The following is a 26432-nucleotide window of genomic DNA, read 5'->3' on the forward strand; positions in this document are numbered from 1 at the left end:
CAACAAATGGATTTCATTTATGATCGTGTTCCAGTTCGTCCCTTTTGATAGATAATTTTCACTTTTTAATTTATATATATGGAGTCTGCAGATATACGTAATGTTAGAAATATTTGATGAAATGTTTTGTTTGTGGATATGAATCCACATTTTTCTGTCACTGATATGGAGGTCTCAATTCTACGTTGAACTACAGAATTCCGTCCCGGCCCAGAAAAATACCATGGGTGATATCAATAAAACGGAGAAGTTACTCATTACGCCCAATTTTGAAGTAGTTACTCGCATTGGTATCAATAAAAAGAGAACTGAGCACTAGTCGTCTCGGCTGACCTCGGAGAAGCCCCGCCCTTTTGAAGTAACCACACCTCTGTTCTCGAGCCGAGTAACTACTACGCGTTTGATATCAATAAAAATCAAAGACTCCTCTGTGATGCTAGTAACTTCTCCAAATTTGTGGAGCAAGCTAAATAGGTGACTCCGTACGAAATATGGCAGAGTATATGATTGTTTTACTACGTAGAAAAACTTATAAACTGCATAGAAATGTTGGAAATGGAGATTACAAAAAGCATTATAAGTTTATGAAAGAAAATGTAGTGATTAGCACAACATTTTATAAGGAGAATCAACCGAAATTCGGGGTGGTGGACTACGTAATGATGAAAAGATGCGGGTTTTCTTCAAGGGCGCCGATCCTGTGGGGGCCAGGAGACCCGGGCCCCCCAAAGCTCATGTGGGCCCCCTATTGTATTTATGAATATACAATATTTGGCATAATTAGAGTGCAATTTGTCTTAAAATCCTGATATATATACCTTCTACATCTGAATGCCCTCCCCCCCCCCCCCAATTTACAGAGAAATCGGTGCCCTTGGTTTTCTTGCGTTACGTGAGTGATCCGGGATTCAAGGTCGGAATGTCAGGGGATTCTGGTGTGGCTCAAAGTACTGTCTATGACTACCTGAAAATGGATTGTTTCCGGAAGTGTGCGTAATATACAAACAGCAAAGGCAGAGTGGCAAGAACAATATACATTTCCGGGTGCTATCGGAGCACTTGACTATACACAAGTGGCATTAAAGAAACTTAGTATTTTGGAGAGTAATACGTTAATAGGAAGAGCTATTTCGTGGCTAAGCGGTTAGCGTACATGCCTTTGGCATAGGAGACCCGCGTTCGATTCCCGGCAGGAGCTCTTGTGGTTTGGATTCCACGTTAATCAGTGGGTACTGTCTCATATAGGCACGCTACTGAAAAGGACGTTAAACTAATAATCAACTCAACTCAACGTTGATAGAAAGGGTGTATACATGAGAATGGGACACGTATGGTGTGGAAAACGCAATCAGATGGACGTGATTTATGACGTGGGTGGCTGGACTTTATTAAAAAGAAAACAAAGGAGCCAAGTGTCTGATTCCGTTCTTAAAGCCAAACAATCTACAAAGACCTTGGACAACACGTGATATGCGCTTGTCGTGTTAATCTTAATATTGCTGGATTCCAATCAACATCCGTCAGCTCAAATAGGTTCATTCGCATGGTTTCAATATTACTTTCTTCTTTCCCGTTTTTTTTTTCTTCTTTTTTATTTTTGTTTTATTCTCGCTCGAATATTAAAGATTCTCTTTTGAATTTGTGTCTCAGTCGTAGATGTATTTGATATTTCGTTGCATTTCAGTGTAATTACCTTCAAACTTTTGGCTTTCCTTCGTTTACTTTCTGGTAGCTGTGACTTTGAAAGTACCACTGGAAACTCTTTTAGAATATCCACAAATGCACTTTGATTGAAGCTATCGTTGCTACTTGCCAGTTTCATGGCTTTTAAGATACACGCCATAGGTTAAAAACAACGAAATGACTGCGCGATGAATGGGAGAAATTAGTAATCACTTCTTTTATTGATACGACTCAGTGCTACGTGCAGAGGAAGCGCGAGTAAACGTTCATAAATCTGGAGCAGACTAGACCTGAGTAGTGGTTTGTTTTATTGATACGAAATTGAGGGAGGAGATTCTCCAGGTGTAGTTACTCCGATTCTCGAGCAGGACTTCTCAGGAGTAGTTACTTATTTTTATTGATATCACCCCCATTTCTAACAGAGTTGATAATTTTCGATTTTCGGCCAAATTAAGGGTTTTTGCTTCTATTTTTTTATTATTATTATTTTAAAATAATATTGAACACAAACATTAAAAGTGTGTTTATCATTATCCTTTCTTGCTGTAGAAATCTTCCAAAATTTCGAACATATAAAGAAGTATTTAAAAAAAACGTCAAATTTAGGGTTGCCAACTCTGAAAAATAAAAAAAAGCAGCATCCCCTCAAAATTCCTTATGATATAGGTCTAAGTATGAAGTATCTCTGTTCGAACCCATCCGTGAGAAGGACATGTACTATCGTGAACAAAAGTGCACCAGCACCTGTATTCTGCATATCCTTAGTACATTCACTAATAAGCTTAATAGATACATTTTGCTATAAATGAGAAACTGAAATCATCATGAATCATCATATTGTATTTACCAGTAACTGCCACTTCTTTAAAATTATCGAAACAGATGAACGAAAGTATATTAATCCTTACGTGACAATTTTGAATTTAGAAAATGAAATTTATTCTTTAAACTCATACTTCAACTACAGGAAATTGTTTTAAGAAATCCTTTTTCACTCTCAATAAATGTTTAAAATTCCTTATAAGTAAATTTCATATTTTCCTTGATACAGTCCCTGTCAACTCTTTAAAATCATCTAAACACATGAACAAAATATATTAATCGTTGATAGATGGTGAAAGGTGACAGTTTTGGATTTACAAAATGAAAGTTACTTTTTCAATCAATACTTCGAACTAGATGAAATTGCTTGGAACTAGATACAAATTTGAAAAAATAACGGTCATAAAGGGGCTGGTAAGAAGTTCGTACCGGCCACAGAACTTAATCAAAATAACAGCATTATTTCCGGCCAGGTCTATGAAAAACCGGTCAGTTGGCAACCCTAGTCAGATTAAAGAGATGTGTCAATCATTTTGCTGTACCAAAAAGTTGTGTTAAAGTTTAAAATTATATGATATTTTAGAGTAATAGCACTTCCAACCCTGTTTTGCAGAATAACATGCCTGACCCAGCAGAGACTCAAGATTTAACGAGTTTAGCTTCTAAGATTAAATGAAAGAAAACAAAAAAGAAAGAAGAAAGAAGAAGAAGGAAACTTGCTCTGAACATGAATGAATTTGAAGATGACTCTGCAGAACATAGTCTTTAGAAGAAGAAGAAGAAAATAGAGAAAAATTGCAAGTAAGAGAATATTTTGGAAAGGGAAACTGGTATTGACTTCTGTCGGAGGGGAATCAATGCTACGTATGAGCTACTTGTTCCACTGCATTCCTAACTGGATTGGTTCCCCTGTCATTGATTGCACACACACACACACACACACATAAACACAAGACTACTGGGTAATTACTAGCATTTCGTCAGTTCATTCATTTCTTTGAGCTCAGGTCGTAGTGCTTCAACCGTCATTACACGTAAATAATAATGCAATCACCAAACAGGCGAGTCAAAATATCTGAATTATTTGGTTGCTTTTTCACTGAAGGCTCAGAAAAGTTTACTTTTGCTTTGTAGCGTCTGTTTCTGATTTAGTGAGTTAAAAGAACTTTTTTAAGTCACATTGTGTAACTCTTTAAACGAGTGTCTCTCAAACGGTGGGTCGCGTTACACTATTCGGCACAAAATAATAATACGAAACAATAAAACAGAAATATTGTAATGTTCAAGATCGATTGATATCTTATGCCACTATGTATATGCTTCTATTGTGCTGCCAAAATGTCTTGAGCCGTGGCAAAAATGAGAACTAACGCTCACACCCACACACACCCACGCGTTGAGCAAATAAGGGTTCAGCTGTTGCTAAGCGAGAGAAACCTATTGGAATTCCTTCAGCCGATAGCAACGCTTGCAACAGAAGACTAGGGATCAAGTCAATGTGGCATATCTATAGTGTGAGTAGTTCCTGGAGAAGGCACAACATTGTTTAGTGTTCACCTTATTGTGGGACAAATGTGGGGATAATTTAACAAAAAAATGGGATTTCTGGTCTAAAAACATAGTCCTGACCAGTGTTTCTTCTAGACATGTTTTTGGGGGGTGCCCCCCGGAGGAGACCAATAATAATACATCTATAATATAATAATAAATAGATTAGTACCAGCATGTCCCCCCGAATACAAAGTGTGCCTCCCCGGAACATTTTTTTCTGATAGAACAACTGGTCCTGACAGCGACGGGAGCAGATTTCCTAGGGATGCGCACGAGACAAGATTTGTGGCTGTCTCGTCTCGAAAATGTGCTGTAAAAGTAATCGTCTCGACTTGAAAAATGTATATTTCTCTATTGGAAGAGCCGTGTCTCGACTCGAATTTTGTGAGGAAAATCCTGTCTCGACTCGTCTCGTGCGCATCCCTAAGATTTGCTGACCGTAAACTACACAACTGGAAACCATCTTTGGCTCTCTTTAACCTGTTACGTCATATGATTTACATTCAATGTATACACGCTGATCGTGGAGAAGAGAAATAATTTTACTTCAATATGAGGTTCCCAAATAGTCAGTGGAGCAGTCAGGAGAGTTATCAACTTGTACTTTCTGAAGTATAAGAAATAAAAAAAAAATGAAATGAAATTTTTGAGTTTTACGTCCCACGGTATGCCGGTTAGGCTAAAGGAGACGGTGACGATGAGTGATGAATGAAATGGTGGAATGAAGAAAGTGGGAGGAAACGGGAGAACTCCGAGAAAACCCACGCACACAGTATAAGAAATAATATCGAACAGTTCGTATTAATTAATCTAAGCTTTGGACGGTCGCTCAGTGGTAAAGCATTCTTGAACAAACGTAACTACTTCCAAGTAAAATTCTACAACCATTCTAAAATTCTACAAACGTAAAATTCTACAGTTAGTTTTCAAGCAAACATAACTAATATAAGTACCTGCATAATCAATCCTAACGACCGTGTCAGGATGGCCGAGCGGTCTAAGGCGTCAGACTCAAGCGAGAGCTTGTCACTTTACTGTGGCGTGAGCACTTCTGGTCCTCGAATGAGGGCGTGGGTTCGAATCCCACTCCTGACAAACGTGTTTTTTATTACTTTTACAGTGAAACTTCTACTAACGGACACCTCTATAAAGCGGACATCTCCCGTAACGGACATATTTTGTAATTCCCAAACGCTGTAATAGGAAAAAACATATTGGCAAACCTCTGTAAAGCGGACACTCTCTAGTACGGACACGGACAGTCTTTTCTGCCTTTTATATGTACTATTTACCTCCGTATTGCGGACACTTTGTCTAGAAACAAGTTGAAAAGTGTATTAAAAATACATTTTTAGTAATTCATACATGGGTCACCAAGGAAGCATTCTGACAACATTTTGCCTCCTCAACTGTCTGCTCAGCAACCCAGACGAAGCGTCTCTGTTTAATAATGCTCTCATGTCCTTTGCCTGCACTCGACTCCCAACCTGTCTTAGAAGCAAAAGTGATTGACAGTTGCCCGCCGTTTGGGATTACACGTCATCCTACTGTCCCGCTGGAATCTCTAACCAAGCAGAAGACAAGTTTGGTATTTTTGCCCCCGGGTACGCATATTGTCTCAAAAAGACACTACTGGACTGCAATTAATACGTAAATTAAAGCAACATACTGAAAGCCCAGTATGTATTGATAAGTGTAAAGTGCAGGGAGCTATAACATTTTATTTCCACATAGAATATTGGATGGCTTAGAATAATGCAGGTACAATAACATTTTTGTAATATTCGTAAATACATGGTTCATACAAAATATTTTTCTCCACTTGCAAACTATCTTGTTTACTAGTTTACGTAAGAAAATATTGAGACCTCTTTAAGGCGGACACCTCTCTATAGCGGACACCTCTCTATAGCGGACAATTTTTTATTCCCCACATCTGTCCGGTTTAGAGAGGTTTCACTGTAGTAGAAAAACTCTACAACCATTAGTTCTCAAACAAACATAACTACTATAAGTAGCTGAGTAATTAGTACTGGAAAGCTTGGCAGAATGGCAAAGCGCTCTGAGGCGCTACACTCAAGCGAGGTCCTGTCACTTCTATAGTGGTGTGAAAAATTCTGGTCGTCGAAAGAGGGCGTAGGTTCGAAGCCCACTCCTGATAAGATTTTTTTTAAAAGTAAAATCTGCAAAAGCATGGTTTCCTGTGAAAATAATATGCCCTCAGCGTGGCAGGGAGTCGGCTATTGAAACCTATTCATTAATAACATGATTCAATTAGTACTAAGGCAAAGTTTAACCTTCCTTTATTATCTCTTCTTTTAATCTCACTCCGGCGAAGCTAAACTCTTGGTAATATTTTTGTACTTTTCATGTATATATGTATGTAATTTTGTGATTTTTTTCCTATACAGAACTTTAATGGCTTAATAGGATTTATTGAATGTTCTGTTAAGAAATTTTCCCATAGGAATTTGAATAACCAGGATGTGTACTATGAAAATATGATATCCACTGTCCATTGATTGTTATTAGAATATACAAGTTCGCCTGTGGTACATGGGGTTCCTTGTTCAATCCCAGCTAGTGCCAAGTGAACTTTGTGCTGGACAAATACCGCTTGCGTAAGTTTTCTCGGGATTTTCCCGTTTCCTCTCACTTTCTTCATGCCACCATTTCATTCATTTCTCAATATCAACGTCTCCTTAACCTGTCCGGCATAATAGTGGAACGTAAAACTCAAAGATTTCATTTCATTTTTATTATGATATACAACAACACCTTCATCGAAATAAAATGGAGAATTTTAACTCTGAATCATTTGTTTTTCTACTAACAGTAGCGACACCCGCGGCTCAATAGTAAAGTTTCTTCTTTCGCTGCAGTCCATAGTACGTAGATACAGTATGTTTGATGTCATATTTAAGATGTATACTAGAACAAATGTATATATAAATCATTTATTTAAAATCTCTTTTCATAAAATATTATCAAATATGCTGAATGAAATTTTACTTTTTTTTTTACCTGACTTGACATTTTAAAATCTCTTCGAAAATTGTACAAGTACATCTTTATACTAGTTGAAGTGCCCGTTCCTCGCATGGGGAGAATGGGTTTATGGGAAATATTTGTAATAACTAACATAGTCGAATTTATAGCAAGATAATAGTTGGGTTTTAGTTTTACATTTGTTTAAATTCCATTGCTCTGGTAATCTAACTAATTCATGCAACAACTTAATTTGCTTACCGGAGTGACGGTCAGGACAGTTATTTCCTATTGAAGATACGATAGTGGTTTTGTTTCAGCTATGTAGCATGTAAATATCTCTTGGAATACCTGTTTATTTTGTGTGAATACACCCTAGTTAGTTACGCACCTTTTTTCCTAGTGTCTTGGAGTACCGAATGAGAAAAATGGAATTCTGCAAATCTAGACTATGATTACTATTTCTATATTTACGTAAACAGCTGCTTACTAGACTTGGAGACCTAAGGTTCGAGCCTCGTGCGGTGTAACTGTTTCTCAAGAGCCAGCGCGTATAAATACAGATCACAATTCATTAGGGAGGCTGTAACTTGTCAGAGCGAGAAGCAAATATCCCAAGCCAATTTTCATATTCATAAATAATATTTGGCGTACCCGATCTTAATTTCAATGTAATTATTCAAGCGATTCTCCGAAAACAGGATTGGAAGTCAAATTTATCTTGCCATAAATGGGACTCCTCCAGTCATTACAAATATTACCCATAAACCCATTCTCCCATTGCGAAAAACGGGCATTTCAGTTAGTATAAGAATATAGTTGCATAATTTGGGGAGAAATTGTAAAATTTCTGGCCGGACAAAAGAAAAGTAAAATTTCATTCAGTATATTCGATAATATTTTATAAAATGTGATTTTAAATAAATGATTTTTAGATATCTAAATGCGAATAGGCAAAGCACTAAAAAAAAAAAAAAAAAAAGTCGCTATATACTGCAGCGGAAGGAGAAAGTTTACAATTGAGCCGCAGGTATCGCTGCTGTTAGTAGCAAAACAAACGATTCAGAGTTAAAATTCTCCATTTTTTTTTTTAACAGAAGTCTGTTGCATATCCTAATATCATTGAACCAACATTTTCACACCCTGCTTATTCAAATTTCTTATGGGAAAATTTCTCAAAAGAACATTTCACAAATTCTATTTAGCCGTTAAAGTTCTGCACAGGCCCGTAGCCAGCTCAAAAATATAGGAAGGGGCAGTAGAAGTCAGGGGAGGCGGTAGAAAATAGAAATCAGGGAGGCCGATCCAACCATATTATAGTTCATTTGCAAGCCTACCGCGAAAAATTTTAGGAGCTAATAAAACTTTACGGGGGTCCGGAACCCCAAAATAACCCTGTGGATATAGGCCTCGTTTTGCATAGAAAAGAATATCACAAATCTTCATACATATAGACATGAAAAATAGAAAAATTTTATCAAGAGTTTGGTTTCGCTGCTGTGAGATAAAAAGAAGAGAAAACAAAAGAAGGTAAAACTTGTGTCTTAGTACTAATTGAATCCAAGGGCGCCGACTTTCCAAAATGTATGTGGATTCATATCAATGGCGGGTCGTGTTATGTATTTTGAGGGGAGTCTAGATAATTTTTGATTGATTTCCTTTTAGTCAAAATATTTCATGAACACTGTCATAAATGGCTGTGCTCGATTCTATTCACAATATAGGCTAGTTCCATTTTTTTTTCTTTTTAATTGTGGGGACTGTCTTTGACTAAACCAGAGACTGGGAAGGGCGGGGGAGTGTGTTTCTGGGTTGTCTTTGCACAAACAAATTTGAAACAAACAATTATGGTTTAGAAGTTAGACAATTTAACTTCATCTCAGTGTTTTCATTGCTTTTTTTTTTTTTAACGACAAGTGAGAAATATTTATTTCGTTTCTACCAAACTACTCATAAGATTATTTGTGTGAGTACTGGAGCCCCAGAGCACCCATGTAGTCGGCGTGCATGTTTGAATCAGTTATTAATGGATAGGTTTCAATAGTCGGCTTCTACCAGACCACTGGTATATTTTCAAAGGAAACCACACGTTTGCAGATTTTCTTTTATATATATTGCAACCCATGTCCTCACACAAGAACCAGAATTCCTTCACCTACAGCAGAAGTGACAAGCTCCCCCATGTCGAAGTGTCGGTGGACCACCGATGGGCACTCGCCAAAAATTGGCGGTCCCGCAGCGACGATCCGCGGTGGCCCCACTTCCATTTTGAAAATTATAACACCAGCGGCCCACTAGTAGCAGAGACGCGACAAAACGCCAATGAACAACAAAAACACTCCCCCGAAATATGTAAAATCGCCTATATGCGTAATTTATTTACATTAAGGTGAGTCTAAAAAACACGGAAACAAAAGCACACTGGGGTGGGCGCGAACCACAAACCTTTCAATTAAGAGGCACGTGCTCTTCTGACTTAGCTACAGAGACAATAGAGAAAAAGGTCGCTTGTAGAGGCATACATCCTCGAGGAGTTTTTAATTTGGTTAATCAGAGTGATCCTGTAACCGTGTATATTCGACGATAACCGTTTTGGATCAGATAAAATCCGCTCGCCATGTAATTTTATAACAAATTGACGCGTGTCTATTTACTTTATTTCGTAGTTCTCCCATATTCACTTTCAAATGATCGGCGACAGTTGCCATCTAAATTCACACAATTATACGCACTCATCTCGAGATTTTTCACTTCATGATGTAGAGGCAGAGGGTACTCTTGACCCCTGGAGCTCGCTTTAGGAAAAAATTCGCCAGGAAAAAATAATACATAATAATAACCGCATGCACATGGCTGGCGACAATCGACATTTACCATCAAGTGGGCCACTAGGTGTTGGCGACGTTTACGGCATGGGGTCTCGATTGAGTATGACGTCTTAGACCGCTTGGTCATCCTCACACGCTTTACAATCTTAATTACAGAGCAACTGAACTAACTGCGTTTGTTCGAGAAACTAATACTTGTAGAGTTTTCCTTTTAGAAAGTAAAGTTATTTATCAGAGTGGAATATGAACTCATACTCTCGTGCGAGAATCAATCCAGAATTCTTCACATCACAGTAGAAGTGACAAATATTATCTTGGATCTGGCGTCTTAGACCGCTCGGCCATTCTTTCCAGGGATAGCACGCGTTTATAAGCAATCATACAGTCATCCATAAATTGTAAGGGAGGTAGGCAGTTGGTTAACCACCCCAAAATCAAATTTTAATGTATTCACCTGTCGTGTAGTCATAATCGAAATATATATATCCTCGATCGTAAAAACACGTTTAGCAGGGTATTATGCACCTACTTGAAGTAGTTACGTTTCTTCGAAAACTAATAGTTGTAGAGCCTTTTTCTTAAAAATAAAAAGAAACACACTTGTCAGGAGTGGGATTCGAACCCACGCCCTCATACGAGGACCAGAATTCTTCGCGTCACAGTAGAAGTGACAAGCTCTCGCTTGAGTCTGGCGCCTTAGACCGCTCGGCCATCCTGACATGCTTTGTTTCTTCCCTTAGCTACTTGCAAGTACTAACGTTTGTTCTAAAGGCCATGGTGCAGTGGCGGTTAATGTTAGTGCTGCAACGTTGCGGAACATCCATTTAAAAAAAAAAATAAAACTATTATTAGCAACAGTGTTAACGAAGAAAAGAACGTTGCTTTGTATTACTCAGAGTGGCGTATTTACGATTTTGTTTTGGGAGGGTCTATGCAGAACACGTGAATAAGCTCTTATATTTTTCCATAGAAATGGTAAGAAGGATTATTGTTGTTTGTATCCCCCCCCCCTAAATATGCCACTGATCACTCATATACGTTAAGTGACGTACTTTTGAATTTCTATAGTCATAAAAATCATTAACTGTTTGGAAGCGAGAAAACAATGCTTAGAATGACTAATCTCTATTCTGTTGCAACGACCTTACAAAGACCAAGTACTGACTGAATGCAGCTCTACCTAGTTGTGGCTCGGACTCACCGTAATTATGAATTCCCGTCCTTCACTACTTCACAAGAACGAAAAACACACCAACTACAACTTGTTAATTGCTTTGAATTCACTTTTGTTTTATTGTCTTGCACTGCATACACTTACTTAAGTCATTGAGACTGGTAATTGATTTAGAGCACTTATCTCTGGTGTATGGGGTCCCTGGTTCGATCCCCGTCCAAGTAAGTTTGTGGTGGACAGCATCATGTCCGTGGGTTTTCTCAGGGTACTCCCCTTTCCTCTCACGTTCTCATTCCACCAAATTTTTCATAATCATTCACTTGCCTTCATCATCCGTCTCCTCTAGCTTAAAGTATCATACATATTCGTGTGTGACGTTAAACTGAAAAAAAATCATTTCATTTAATTGGTTAATTAAATCTCTTTTCATTACTAAGAGCATATGAGACTAGAGAAATTTCAGCCACTACTGGAAAGGAAACACCCTTCCTGGGATCGAAAAGGAACCTGTACAGGAAGTCCTCACGTGAACGTCGTCATCAGGAAAAGGGCACTATACTGTATGGTATGAAGTTAATACTGTAAGGCAGTGTTACTCAAAGTGTGGGTCGCGACTCATTAGTGGGTCGCGGGCCGTTTCTTTGGTGGGTCGCGAGAAGTTTTTCCTTTTAATTGTGAAAATTTTATTTTGATGCAGAAACATATGTTGTAAATGTAAAAGCGCCATTCAGGAAATGAAAATTGAAAGCGTTTGTTAATGAGGTTTAGAATAAGTGGTTACTCAGAACCCTGCCCTGCTGTACAGTCATTAGAGATGCTGGGTTAAGATGGAAAGAGAATGGCTGAGTCAACATCTGTCACGGGGTAGGGCATTGCGTTGAAAATAGTGTTAGCTCTGTGTTACCTTTATATAAAAAAAAATTAGAAATATGATTTACAAAATTTAATTGGTTTGAAATACCACCATAAAAATACGTGGGCCACAAGGTACTTTTTAATATTTAATGTGGGTCGCGGTAACAACAAGTTTGAGAACCACTGTAAGGTATTAGGAGCCCCATTCACCAGCAAATAATTTATTTGAATTTCCTTGTCATACAATATCTATTGTAATGGATTTATTGTAAACGCACAGATCGTTTTGTATGTGGAATACAACAATATAAGAGCCGGAAGAAGACTCGTGTCAATATTTTGTGCACGTGACCCATCTCGCGTTATTCTAGGGCGGAATTTGCCATAAAAAAAAAAAATCCCTCCGTGAGTGATTCACTCAAGTAACATGTCGTCTGGGAAGGAAGGGAGTTTTGTAGATAACTCAGTAGCATCTTGGTACGTGGGACATCCATCTTCCTTTCATCTACAAAAACCATTTCTACTTTCTAAGTTTAATGAGTCACAAGGCGCGTGCTGATGATTCACGGAACAACCACGGAAAGACTATCTGATGCAAGTTACAACAATACAGAGGTAAATTCACAAAAAGATGATGCATTTTTATTTTCACTTTATTGAAGTAATGAGTAACCAATTCTAGCTATTATTCATTGCAGTCATTCATGAAGAGGGGTAAAAGTGTTAAACCATAGAGTTGTTTACCTAGAGCAGCGTTTCTCAATCTGGGGGCCGCTAAGATCAGCGAAAGAGATAAATATAATGAGAATCTAATACCGGAAAATATTTTTTTTTAATTTTATTTTGAATTGTGTTCTGATAAGCCTATTTTATTTCTATATGTACTGTCACTGGCGTCTCTGGCATGTAAAATTTCGGGGGGGGGGGAGGACATCAAAGAAAGTGATTTAAATGATACTACCTAGCTCAACTTGTTTATTATGTTCGATTCCATTTGTTATCTACCTCTGGTGCTAGGGGTCCCGGATTCGATCCCAGCCCCCGCCAAGTGAACTTTGTGGTGGACAAACACCGTGTGCATGGGTTTTCTCGGAGTTCTCCCGTTTCCTCCCGCTTTCTTCATTTCACCATTTCATTCATCACTCATCATCACCGTCTCCTTTAGCCTAACCGGTATAACCGTTGGACGTAAAACTCAAAGATTTCATTTCATTTTCCATTTGTTATCTTTCTGCTTACCTCCATGGACTCCGTGAGGTATATCAAAAACTCTGTTATAATCGTTTCACAGACTCAATATTATATTCCAAATTATTATTATTATTATTATTATTATTATTATTATTATTATTATTATTATTATTATTATTATTATTATTATTATTATTATTATTATTATTATTATTTAACAGTTATTCTGTCGTTAGTAAATAAATTAAATTAGAATAAAATATTGAATATTTTGTACTTCAAAATATTGGGGGTACGCATCCCCCTCGTTCCCCCGACATGCATATTGTTGAGAACAAGAAAAACTAGATCTACTAAACGTTTTCAGGAGGTGCAGAGTTGTTAAAAATCAATTTAAATGAAACAGATACAATATGAAACTAATGATAACTGCATATTGCAGTACCAGAAAAATACAAATGCAGCAAAACCTGGATAATGAAATACAATTAAAATTGAAAGCTAATGAGGTATCTGAGGATGGTGTAATTTCACTAGTGCGGCAATGTCCGGTTCAATCTTCGTGACGCACATTATTCAATAACTTTTTTAACAACTATAAATTTTTGAATCCAAAATTAGAAATCACTTTATTTTTTATCATATGGCCCAAAATTAAAGAACTTATGACATTTTAAAATTTTCAAACGGCCTTCATTTTGAAACAGTATGACGGATAGAATTCGATATTTATAATAAGAATGAACCGACCAAATTTGGTTTTAATCCATTCTCTTTTAGGGAAGTTACTGTATCCACTATATACAAGAAATGGATTCTACTATTATAGAAATAGATGGATATCGTTAGAGCTTTGCAATAACTATATTAAAAATCCCACACAAGCTTATTACATACAAGATATTATAAGGATGTCGCTGGCAAGAGGATGTGATAAAATGGGGGTCGTGATAGGAATTAGGTTGAGGACCACTGACCCAGAGAATTAGTTGCTGTCCAAAAAGGACCTAAACACAAACCAATCAAATTGTTCTCTCGTTCAGCTCATCTGCAGCATTCATTTCCAATGACCAACATGACGTAGGAGAGCGGCACAGAAAAAAAAACAGATCTAAAGAAGGGGAGGTGTGACAAGGGAAAAAGATGTAGAGAAGTGTTGCCAGTCTACGAAATAGTTGTGAAATCATAATTGGTGTACCTGCAAAACGATCTTGTGGGACACTATACCTCAGCGTTCACCTCTGGTGCAAGGGGTTCCTGGTTTGTTCTAATGTTAGGTGAGTTTGTGGTGGACAATTTTGTGTTTGTGGGTTTCTGGGAATTCTCCCAATAATCATTTCTCCAACTCTTACAAAAACATTCACTTTCATGAATAGAGCTCCTTCGTGGCTAAGCGATTAGCACGCGCGCTTTTGGGGAGGGAGACCCGGGTTCGATTCCAGGGGGGAGTTCATGTGGTTCAGATTCCACGTTAATCAGTAGGTCCCGTCTCATATAGCCTCGCTGCTGAAAGGGACGTTAAACTCAAAATCAACTCAACAACTTTCATGAATAGGGATGCACGTTGATTCAATGGTTGAGCCTTACTTCTGGTGCATGAGGTCCCTAAGTCGGAGCCTCGCCCGAGTAAGTTTGTGGTGAACAACGTCTCCCTTAGCTCCAAGGGCATAATCGTGGGACGTTAAAAAGTGTTTTTAAGATTTGTACTTTCTGGAAAAAGTTGTAGTTGGCAAATGATGCCATTAATCAGGGCGGCAAATTTGCCAACCCTGCTACTTATTTGCATTTGTACGGAACCACGATGAATCCTCGAAGATATTTTCGTCACTCGAATAGACGGCCAGAAAACAGGCCTGCAACCAGCCACAGAGGTTTGCGGGGGGCCCATGAACATGTTAGGGGGGGGGCAAGTCATTAAACATTCTCTTACCAATAGCTAAATTGTGTGTTTTTTTTTAATATTAATAATAGCATTTTGTGTTAAGGTTTGGAGGGGCCACGAAAAGTTTAGGGGGACAGGTCCCCTCTAGCCCCCCTCTGGTTGCGGGCCTGCCAGAGAAAATAATCAGGCGAGAATATTTCTCATCACATCAGGAGAATGCGTTAATATTATCCATCAACTGGCAACTTTTACCCCCGTTCTTTGTTTTCATGCTACAAGATAATTTCAACGCTGAAAATGGTATCGCTAAACAAAAATACTAGTAATGATAGTAATAATTTGTTGGAGTGCAGATGTGAGAAAGAAACAGACCAAACCATCAACTTTACATTTCATTTTGGCTCTATATAGGTCTAATAGCTACATACATTTATTTTTTGTTGTCGCAACTAAAAAGACAGCATCGTAAAAAGATCGTGAAGTTTTATATGAAGCCAGGACGCTCGATCGTATATGGTTGCCTGGCAACAGTGGAAATACAACATTGTCGCGTGACGGTGCTGCCTATTTGGCAGGAGACAGTTAGGCCTATCTGTTTACTTTGTAGTGCTTCCCATTCTCGGGGTGTTCAGGGCTGCTTCATCTCACAGCACAAACGATTTCAATCACGAAGCTTAATTTATCTTTCTCGCCGGAACGAAATCTGTCATTCAACTGTCATAACGAGTGGCTTGGTTGCTAAGCGACACAAAAGAATTACAGATACTGATTATTTTTAAAAAAAGAATTAAAGAAGAGGCATAGTCTTATTACAGATAATATAAAAGGTACAAAATCGTCGCACTGTCTCTCTCAAATATGTAAAGTTATCGAATTGTTTTGTATCATGGAACAGCAATTTACCTCTTCCAATTTTACAATCAGTGGCGGATCCACGGGAAGGCCGATTGGGGCAACTGGTCCTCAACAAAGTTATATGTTCTAGATATAAACATAACAATTACACGATTTTATTCTGATTTAATGTAGAACTCCGTATTTCAAGTTTGCATTAATTATTCAATTTGCATATCCGCCCCTCTAAAATGGAGCCACTAGTGTTCGCAATATTATTAGCATTTAACGGGGGGAGAGGATTTTGAAAGATGAGACATATACCAATCAATAGATCCCATTGAAGAACACAATATGAAGGAGTGTAAATTCTCATGTGTGGTTTACGAGAAAATCGGCAAAATTTTGTAAACCTAAAACATGATGTGCGATAGGGATGATCAAACTTTTTGATTTAGTTACCTAACTTAAACCAAACCAGTTGGCGTAACAGCCCTGCTCCAGCGCCATCTGTTAGCGACCAGCTGAACTACAGTATACCCATTCTAGCGGCGAGCACGTGGTTAACGCGCTGCGACGCCCTATACCTAACAACCGCATTAGGAGATTTCTAAACCCAGTGGCCTCACGTCTTGTTTTGAAGTGACATCCCAGTTTGCTTCACAACACTGGGTTGATGTGGGACGCACCGGCCGTAAATCGAACCCGGGACCACGCGGATATGAGTCCAACGCTATAACCATTAGACTACAGTCTTCCCCAGTTATCTACCTTAGGCTATGAAAATATTTGGCAATCTATCCGAGTAGTTTGGAGATCACGTAAATGCAGTTCCCACTGGCATTACAGTTTCATTTTCGTTAAGAGTCTTCATCCCGGCGAAATTAAAATACCGCTAATTTTACAGTAATTATGTGATATCTTTAAATAGATAAAAGATAATCGAAATGTGGAACAAGAGCGCCCTAGATAATATTATTTTACATGAGAAACCGTTATTACGACTTACTTATCTGCTTTCGATTTCGAGTCATTTTTGAAAATCGGCATTTATTTTCGCATTTCTAAACAGCTGAAAACGGAAAGCCGCTAGGTGACTTGTGATAACCGTACCTCACGCAAAATAATATTGTCTAGGGCGCTCTTGTTCCATATTTCAATTATCTTTTATCTCATTTGAAGATATCACATAATTACTGTAAAATTAGCGGTATTTTAATTTCGCGGGGATGAAGACTCTTAAGCCACTTGTGGAATAAAGTTTTACTTGTGAACAGGTCTTCTCGGGCTAGCAGCCAGGTAAATACTGTTATATCTTACGACGTTTCGACGGCTGACATTGTCCTCATCTACAGGGGCGAATACGATGCGGCAATAGAGTGTATGGAATATATATACTTCATGTATTTGAAATATGTGTGATTGGACTCTTCTGATTGGTGGTTGAAATGGCGGCTACTGATTGGTGCTGAATAAAAGTTTTACTTTTTTTTTACTTCTTTTGCAAAGTAGAGTAATGCTTTTTCAAATTATCTTTTATTTATCATAGCAACAGATTCGTACCACAAGAAACATACCTATTGGTACTTTGCAGGGGGGATCCAGGACCGACTTCTGGGGGGGAAGGTGGGTTGTCATACTGCTACTTTTAACAGCTTCAAACTCTGGGATGGGTTTTATTTATATGTATAAAATAAGAAAGTTTCCTCTTCTCGGGGGTGGTCGATCTGGGCAATTGCCCTCCCTGGATCCGCCACTGGTAGTTTGACATAAATTAGTCATAATGATCGCATTTTGCACGGAAATGGTATGTTTTAGCCAATTTATTTCAAATCATTTTACCTCAAACTAAACTCGCTTCAAATAAGCATTTTATTTCACATAATATAACTTCTTTTCTAAAAAGGTAGCGACTTTACCCGATAGTTAGAGTCAATCGAGATCGCGATCGACCATTTGGCCAACCATACTAGACGATAACTTCATCACCTACTACAGATGAAACTGATACTCAAATATAGGTTTTTCAATCGATTCATTACTCCAAGAATAGGTTCTATTTTCTTCATTCTGCCTGTATTCAAAACGGAAGTGTTTCAAATTAGTTATTTCCGGTTTCAACATTAATTATCATAGAACAAAAAAACTATAGTAGATAGCGACAAACGGTTTTCTGCATCCGACCTAGTGTCACTACAATATATGTCACCACAACACGCTACTGAAACCAAGAATTTTTGAAATTCACTAGTACTTCCGGTTTCAAATGTGATTTCATAGAACAAAAACTGTAAGAAATATGGAGAAGTGTCGTTTAAAATCAACTCACGGTCCCTAGAGTAGGTTATATTTTCAAACCGGAAGTGTTTGAAATTAAGGATCTTCGATTTCAACATGTATCGCCATAGAACAAAATTCGCATAGTTTGGAAGTCCGTCGTAATTTTAATCTGTGAAACGGAACTCACATCTTACAACTGTTATTATTTCCACAATAGAAACTCTTATACAGGATGGCCCAAAAGTAGGTATACATCCCTGCATTGATCAAGTCTAACATTCTAACTTATATGTTTATTTGTTTCTGCTGTTCCGGACTTAAGATATAAGTAAAAAGATATTAAGGACAAATAATAAAGAAACTAAGTTTAGCTGATGGATGACAATAAGAAGTGATATAAAAAAAAGCAAAGAGTTGATCATTACGGGACTGTATACCTACTTTTGGACAAGGGCGCCGATCCTTGGGGGAACCGGCCTCCCCCAAAAGCTCATGTAGGTTCCCCTTTTGTATTTGTGAATATACATTATTTGGCATAATTTGAGTGCAATTTGTCTTAAAATCCTCACACACACACACACACATATATATATATATATATATATATATATATATATATATATATATATATATATATATATATATATATATATATATATATATATATATATATATAGGGTGAATGCGCCTATTCTCGTCATACCCCCAATGGTCGTCATGACCAAATTAATTCGTTCATAAAATGGCGTAAGTCATGGTTATACGAATACAAGCTGGCTCATCTCTAACGTCTATGGTTTTAGTTTTTAGCCCGCCTTGCGTTAACACCGAGTCGGGTGTCTTTTGTTTTCTGTTTTCAGTTGAAGTGCAAAGGCTGTTGTTTTGCGTGCTAATTGCAGTTTTTGGAAAATTAAAAAACTTGTTGCTGCCGGTTGAAAAACAGCAGAGGACGGCGCAGTTGAAGCTCTAAAAGGTAAGATAATTATTTATTTTTATCAACCTTAGTCTCTTTTAAATGTTTACCATTCATTTGTCTTTGAAATTCATATTTGAACAAAAAACAGTGGGGTGACGACTATTGGTTTAAGAAAATTTGTGATCTTCCTTACTTCGTCAGATATGCCGAAGACTGGGTTTTTTAACGAACATGTTAGTAGAAGCTTCAAAATCATTTTAAATTTTTTGTTGGGGTGAAAGGTATCAGCTACAAAATTTTGGGGTTAATATCTTGTATCCTTCCAAAGGGCGTCATAGGGGTGACGAACACTGGTTGAGTGGGTGACGACTACAGAGTAATTAGGAATAATTTATTTCTTTTGGATAATTTTGCCTTCTTTCCTCTCCGGGGTGACTAAACTATAGAACTTTCATATCTGTAACTGATTTTCAAATGTATAAATTTAAAATTGTCTTATAACGAGATAATATTTTAAGAAAAGCAAATTAACTGTTTCATTTTGCCATGTTTTCATTAGTACCAGAATTTTGAATTTAATTCCCGTTTTATTTAAAAATCTTACCTCGCTTATCTATGAGCTATTGGCAGTTGGTGAAACGTCTTAGAACCTGACTTTTTCTTACCTACGATATTAATATTCTTTTTTCTATATTTTCAGATGCTGTAACTATGAACGAAAATACCAAAAGACGGAAGATTTTACAATATTCTGAAGATGCGATGCACAAAGCCATTTCTGAAGTACGGTCAAAGTCTATGAGTATCAAGAAGGCTGCTGCAATTTTTGGTGTTCCTCGAATGACGTTATCAGATAAAGTTAGTGGAAAAGTGCCTGAACAAAGAAAAATGGGCCCAAAAACTACCACAAGAAGAGGACATTGTTGTTAAATGGTTGGTAGATCTTGCAAAGAAAGGATTTCCAAGGAAAGTTGGAAATGGGGATGAAACAAATTTCCAACTATGCCCCAAAAGTGGAACTGTTATTGGAGTAAAAGGGTGGAAAAACTTTTATGAAATAAAACTCGGAAACGAAAAGGAAACCATTACAGTTATGTGCTCATTTTCTGCGGATGGAGAAGTTTTACCGGGAATGATTGTCTACCCTTACATTAAGCCACCTAAAGAAGTTTGTGAATCCGTTCCGGCATCGTGGGGAATAGGACTCTCTGAATCTGAATGGATGAAGTGAGATGTGTTTTTTGAATACATTGCAAATATTTTGTATCCCTACTTAAAATAAACTAGCAGACTTCCCTTTCTATATTTCATTGATGCACATAAATCTCACATTGCCAAAGAATGTTCTGATTTCTGCAGCAAGAATGGAATTGTTCTTTATGCTCTTCATCCAAATGCCACACATATAATCCAGCCTACAGATGTAGGGGTTTATAAACCAATAAAACAACATTGGAGGAAAGCTGTTTATGACTGGCAGAAGCTTAATCCAAATCGAAAAGTGACCAAAGCAGATTGTGCACCAATTGTAGTGGACGTTGTAAAAACCAAAGCCACACCGGAGACGATAAAGAATAGCTTTCGGGTGTGTGGACTTGCCCCTTTAAATGTAGATGCAGTTGATTATTCGAAATGTTTGGATCACCACACACGGGGAGAAACTATCGAACTTCAAAGCACCATCTCTAAGAAGTATAGTATCGAAGAATATCACACGGCTCTTAATGTTTTACAGAATGAAATCGGTCATGATACAGTTGTTAAATTTAACGACGTCTTGGGAGGAAAATCTACTCTCGACCCTGAAGATCAAAAGCTCTACAATATCTGGGAATCAATTAAGAAGAAAGCAGAAATAAGCGATCATCTGCTCAAAGATTCTGTGTCTGTGAGTGTGGGAAGTGAGCCAATATTAACTAAACCGTCGCAAACTCCCGTGAAGAAAGGCAGTTCTAATGGAGATTCTCTTGTCAAATCACAAGTCGCTGTTCCTTCTCCGTTTAAGAAACATCTCTGGTGGCCAAGAGAGGTGGAACGCAAGAAGACCAGAGGATCAACTCAGAAGTTCCCATCAGCTGTTTCGTCTGGTGAATGGAAGCAATTCTATGAGAAAAAGGAAGCTGAGAAAAGAGAAAAATCTCTCTCTCAAGAAGCAAGAAAACGAAAAAGACATGAAGTTGAAACAAGAAAGAAAACAACAATTACAAAGCCACGCAATGAATCTCAGTTATGTGCCAAGTGTAATGAGTTAGTAATACTTACTGATAACCCTACATGTATCAAATGCAACAAAATCTTTCACGCTAATTGTATTAGCAAATCACACAAAGAATTTTTCCCAGGTGTGGATGATTCTGATTCAGATGTGGAATTTATGTGCGAAAATTGTTTCGATGTGCGTGATAGTGATGATGATATTGACCGTCTTTTACATGCTAGCCACTCATCTTAAGCGTTAATACTTGTATAAGCTTGAACTATAAGAATTTGTAAGAGTGACGAACACTGGAAGTTTAAGGTGACGACTTTGAGAATTTTTGTGACGACTATAGGCATTTTTCGCATGTTTGGATTGTTTTAATTGTAAACTTTGTTCTATGTGTTTTATATCAAAGGTAATGATCCTGTATCAGACAATAAGCTACAAATATTAGAACCAATGTACAATTTAAGCATTCACTTGTATCTGTTAAAAGTTATGAAGTAAAAGGCAAAGTTGCAATCAAAAAGTGACGACTATTGGCACATTCACCCTATATATATATATAATATATATATATATATATATATATATATATATATATATATATATATATATATACCTTCTGCATCTGATTGCCCCCCCCCCCCAAATTTACAGAGAAATCGGCGCCCTTGCTTTTGGGCCACCCTATATACAGTATAATACCATTATGGCGATATTTTGTTCTGACGAGATTACTATCTGTGAGTTTTGGCCTAGCGAGATATGGTCCTCAAGGATTTGGCCTAGTTAGATTTTGCCCCGTGATGTTTAAGATGACGGAATTCTGGCCTCGCAGGATTTTAGAAGAACGATTTTTTGGATTTGAGATTTTGTCTGTATACTATCCAAAGATAATACATTTTGATAGATCATATTAAACTGAACAAAATGGCGTGTTTGAAGGTAAATTCTAATCCGTTGTTTTCGAGAAAGATTTTTTATAACTTTAAAACTTTGTTGTCAGTTGCCAATAATCTGATACAGTTGATAGTTATCCCACATTAAGCTGTAGATCCACGTTTTATATAGCCTCGTTGTTGAACAAGACGCTGAACTCTACATCAACAAAGCAAACATTTAAACCCTGATTTATAGCAAAATCACTGGCGGATCCATTGACATGGTGACGCTTCCCCAAAGTCTACCTTTTTAATACGCCTATAGCTAGAGAAGAAAAACTATAGGGGATGATTGTCAAAATAGTTGACACTGTGAAATTATATGGAATGGAAATCAAAATTGAAAAATCGAAAGTCATTAGAATATCCCGTGGAAACGCACCCTTAAAGGTCAGAGTAGAACAAAGAGAACTTGAAGAGGACGATCTTTTCAAATATCTTGGAAGTATTTTGTCGAGAGATGCTTTCTGTTAAAAAGAGATCAGGTCAAGAATTACCATAGCCTAAGAAGCATTCAACAAGAAAAGATCACTCTTAACTAGCAAGCTCAATATTGGACTATGGAAGAAATTGGTGAATTGCTATATATGGAGTATTGGACTGTGTGGTTCACAGAGTTGGGCATTAAGGAAGCTAGAGAAGAATATTTATAGAGCTTCGAAATGTGATGTTGGAGGAAGATGGAGAAGATAAAATGGACAGATAAAACGGATAAGAGAAAAGAGAACGCTTCTAGCCAACATCCTTCGTAGGGAAGCCAATTGGGTTGGACACATCTTGCGAAGAAATTGTCTTCTTCATACTGCCACAGAAGGAAAGATGGAAGGAAAGCGAGGAATAGGAAGAAGAAGAACACGATTGAGATTTGAAAAATAGAAGAAAATATTTGGAATTAAAAGAGGAGAACGAAGATCAAGGAACGTGGAAGAAACATTTCCATAAAATTGTAAAAAAAAAAAAAAAAAAAAAAAAAAACATTAGTCGCAGGATGTACCAAAAAGCAAAATACTTTAATAATAATAATAATAATAATAATAATAATAATAATAATAATAATAATAATAATAATAATAATAATAATAATAATAATAATAATAATAATTGAACTTAGGTTATCCGTTTCCTCGAACGACACTTCTTGATCCACTAGTCATCAAGATCGAATTTAAGAACAATGTTTTGCTAATTAATAATAATAAGATATAGCTAGTTTTTTTTTTTTTAAATATGAGTCATGTCGAAGGTATGAAAGGAAGCCGTACTTGTAAGAGTTAAGCTCACCAATTAATGCTCTACAAATAATGAAATTATTCATGAAGACTGATAAAACAAGCGAGGAATGTGGTTAGCCACAGAAGTTGGTTAACTAATTGTATTTGTTATGGTTTGCTACAGAAGAGGAAGAAGCCACTGATACATCTGGCCACCGGCAGATGGCAGTCCATGTTCAAATTTCCGTTTCTTTGTATGTGTATATATATGTATAAAATTCAGGAACACACTCCTTGACTAATTGAAACAATTGGAGATAGAGGGGTGTAGGGAAAGTAGAAAAGAATTTAAGAAATAAAAAAAGAGAGAATAGATGTTTTTTTTTTAAAGTGGTTTGGTTTGGTTTTAAAGGGATCAGTAGTCAGAACTCTTCTTATGGTAATTGCGTTTACGTTAGACTAAAGTTGCTGGTAGATTCCGTAAAGAATGAAGGCTAAGAACATTTTACTTCCAGAAAAAAGAAACGCACAAAATGGGAGAAGAATCGTTACATGCGCCGTAAGGTGAGCTCGTAGGCATATGAGGCTGAAACAAAAGATATCGTGAGCAGTGTTTGTGAAAGAATATCCTCTGAATTTTCTCTTCTGCCATGTCTTCTGCAATGCAATGGTGTATTAAAAGGGTTTTTTCAGCAGAGACCAAAACCACCTGCTCGCAATATTCCGAAAAGAAGTCCGACTACTGACTTCAGCTTCTGCTGCTGCACGCTAGCTTTAAATTGGCAGCACAGGTGAAAGATGAAAAAGTTGTGGTATCTCAGGAAAATATCAATGATTTTCAACTGTAGCCATTGGGTGTCCAGAATAAAGGCAGGTGGAGACAAGAGGAGGATTACACAAACATCTTTCTTATTATTTGTTCTTTTTTTTTTTTTTTTTTTGAAAAGAAAAGTACTTGTCTTTCTATTTAAAAAGTCAACGGTGTACATCACATTTTCATGATCGTTAACAGTTATCTAGATCAGTGATAGGGATTCCTTTTGTGCGTTTGTATATTGAATTATAAACGACATTTAAGACAAATGTAATTCGTTATATTAAACAGTTTACAATTTCAACGTATTTTATTTATTTTTACTGTCTCAAATTTGCTCTGAGAGACAGTGATGGCGATTGGATGTTAAAAGTGTGTGTGTGGGGGGGGGGGGAAGACATGATCTGAATATTTGTATATCAATGTTAGTTTTCCTGGTTGTTTCTTACACTTTGTTTGACGAAAAGGTGTATAATTAATAGGATACTATCTTTTTCAGTTAAAATACCGTTTATCGTATTTCATATTTTAGTCTATTAAGTAAATTGACAAAAGCAACGCAAATATGTACTATATTTTTGTACTCCCAAACAATTAAAGTGTAAGAAGAGATTTGTTTCCTTGCTCATAAACATCATAAAATTCTGTCTGGAAAATTTTGTGAACAGATTATTTAATAATAAATTTGCAAAACAAATAAACAGAAAGTATAATATTAATCATAACAATGAATAATGAGGCTTGTTTTGTAAAAGTTATATTGAAACTGGGTGTTAATGAACAACTTTTATTTTAATTCCACAAATGTCATCAAATGTATGTTACTACTCTTACAAAATGCAAGACATTAAATAGTACAAGCATATGCAATAGCAATATTAATTGCTTTGAATTGCAATTAAAACGCAATTCCTGTAGCTTTCCTAACTCCACGGGAAGACAAACAACAAACACGTACTCACGCTACGGCAAATATATGGTACTTTTTTTTTTCTATGAACCAATAATACATACAAAATCTTTACATTTCCAAATGAGATTGGTTTTACGATTGGAATTGGAATTAATTAATTTACATTAAGCAGTTACTTGAGAGAAGTGGGAGACAACTGCCACCTCTTTCCCCCTAATCGCCGCCTCTGGTGAGAGACAGTTTATCAGCGGAAAGGTTTTGTTAACTTTTCTTTCTTTCTTTGTTTCTCACTTTCTCCCTTTTTTATCGTAATTTTTTCTTTTGTCAAGGAGAAAATGAAAACGAATTTCAAATATTTCGGGAGTTGAAAATAATGATTCTGTAAATTTGGTTCTAAATGTTTGATATTTTCTTTCAATTAAGGGGTAAATAGGTAATAAGAGGGATCTATATCCCCGATCTAAAAAAAAAAAAAAAAAAAAAAAAAAATCCAACTAGCAGATCTCTCTGAAGATCGAGTCCATTTTTAAACCTACTGAATGGTATTGATCAATTCAGGACATGGAACTGATAAGCGTGTTGGTCTTCTATAATTCAGCACTTAAAAAAAAAAGTTCCTAACTGCTTTAGTGTTGAGGTACGATGGTTTAGTGTTGTTCCGTTCGAAAAACGAAATCGTTGAGATTTGACGTCCTACAATCATTTCCTTTAGGCTAAACGAAAAGGATGATTAAGCCAAATAAATGATAATGGAAGAATTAGTGAAATGAGAAAGTGGGAGGAAACGGGAGTATCCCGAGAAAACCCACGGACACTATGTTGTCCACCACAAAGTTACTTGGCCGGCGATCGAACCAGGGACCCCACACATCAGAGGTAAGCGCTCTACCACTGAGCCCTCCCTTGAATACTGTTTGAAAACTAAGACTTGGGTAAACTCATGCTCTCCACGGGACTCGTGAGTTTCTCGTTTTGTCTCGAATTTCTCCAATCCACTTTTTTTTTTTTTTTTTTAATAAATAATTTCTCCTGTCAACAAATAGGCAGACATAAATGTTTAAAAGACTTCATAAACTTGCGAATAGTATATTTGAAAAGTGTAATAATATATTGCATTTTGTACTGAAATGAAAAAAAAAAAAAAAAAAAGTGTTTCGGTTCGTAATTTTCGGAGAGCAATATGTTATAATGTAGCAAAACTAGTCCAACCAAATATTTCAGGTTTAGAGTGAGACATGCTGCTCGTGCTTGCCATAAGCATCACAATAGCTTCTTCCGTTCTAAGAGCTTCAGGAAACCTGTCTTCATTTCCTTTAATGATGAAACGAACTTTGTAAAACAGGATA

At 36.9% G+C, this 26432-nt stretch overlaps 2 non-coding genes across 2 annotated transcripts; one reads left to right on the top strand and one right to left on the bottom strand.

Annotated features, from left to right (window-relative positions):
- Nucleotides 1–5034: 5034 nt before the first annotated feature.
- TRNAL-CAA (transfer RNA leucine (anticodon CAA)) lies at nt 5035–5151 on the top strand. The gene is made up of 2 exons: nt 5035–5072; nt 5106–5151. It is a non-coding gene; the product is annotated as a tRNA-Leu (tRNA).
- A 5322-nt stretch (nt 5152–10473) lies between these two features.
- TRNAL-CAA (transfer RNA leucine (anticodon CAA)) lies at nt 10474–10591 on the bottom strand. The gene is made up of 2 exons: nt 10554–10591; nt 10474–10519 (listed from the first exon to the last, which is right to left on the bottom strand). It is a non-coding gene; the product is annotated as a tRNA-Leu (tRNA).
- Between the last annotated feature and the right edge of the window lie 15841 nt (nt 10592–26432).

Source organism: Thermobia domestica, chromosome 2 (genome assembly GCF_964235325.1).
Source record: "Thermobia domestica chromosome 2, izTheDome1.hap1.1, whole genome shotgun sequence".
Lineage (NCBI taxonomy): Eukaryota > Metazoa > Arthropoda > Insecta > Zygentoma > Lepismatidae > Thermobia > Thermobia domestica.